Below are 522 nucleotides of genomic sequence, written 5' to 3' on the forward strand. Positions count from 1 at the left end.
GTCAGAGGTTGAAAGGTAAGAAGACGCTGCGTTCTAGCTCCCAATCCTAGCTCCCTGCATTTTCCCAGCCCAGGCGAGAGGCAACAAACAGCGCGCACACATCAGGAAGAGGACTGCCGCCATTAGCGCGGATGGCGCCAGGGCCGGGAAAGAGCTAGAGCCTCAAGCCCGCGGGGGCGCGCTCTGGACAAGCCCCGCCCCGGCGCGCTCCCGCGGCGCGCGCTGCTCCGGTGTGCGCGTAGCTGGCCTCTGCTCGCCGGGCGGAGACCGAGGGAGGCGGGTGGGGTCCTAGCGGCGCGGCAGCGGAGCCGAGGCGGGTCTGGGGGTGGCGGTTCTTGGAGTCTGAGGGACTCTAGCCAAGCGGCCGTGAGATCGTCCGCGGCCCCAGAACGAATTGAGGCTGAGGCCGCGAGGCCGTGTCCGGAGGTGAGTTTCCTGGGGCCGCGGTGCGTTCGGCGGCGTGAGGGGCTGGGCCTCTGCTGGCCACCCGGCTGGTGCCGGCGCCCCCCTGGCGGGCGGTGG

The 522-nt window shown here is 70.9% G+C and overlaps 1 protein-coding gene across 2 annotated transcripts in view; it reads left to right on the forward strand.

Moving 5' to 3' along the window:
- The first annotated feature begins 248 nt into the window (after nt 1-248).
- UBXN2A (UBX domain protein 2A) overlaps nt 249-522 on the forward strand; it is a 35,133-nt gene continuing 34,859 nt past the window's right edge. For both annotated transcript variants that reach the window (XM_003787429.3, XM_003787430.3), the window contains exon 1: nt 249-426. The gene's annotated coding sequence lies outside the window, so the exon portion shown is untranslated. The remainder of the gene's footprint in view (nt 427-522) is intronic.

The sequence above is a fragment of the Otolemur garnettii genome, unplaced genomic scaffold, assembly GCF_000181295.1.
Source record: "Otolemur garnettii isolate 467f Iridium unplaced genomic scaffold, OtoGar3 scaffold00022, whole genome shotgun sequence".
NCBI lineage: Eukaryota > Metazoa > Chordata > Mammalia > Primates > Galagidae > Otolemur > Otolemur garnettii.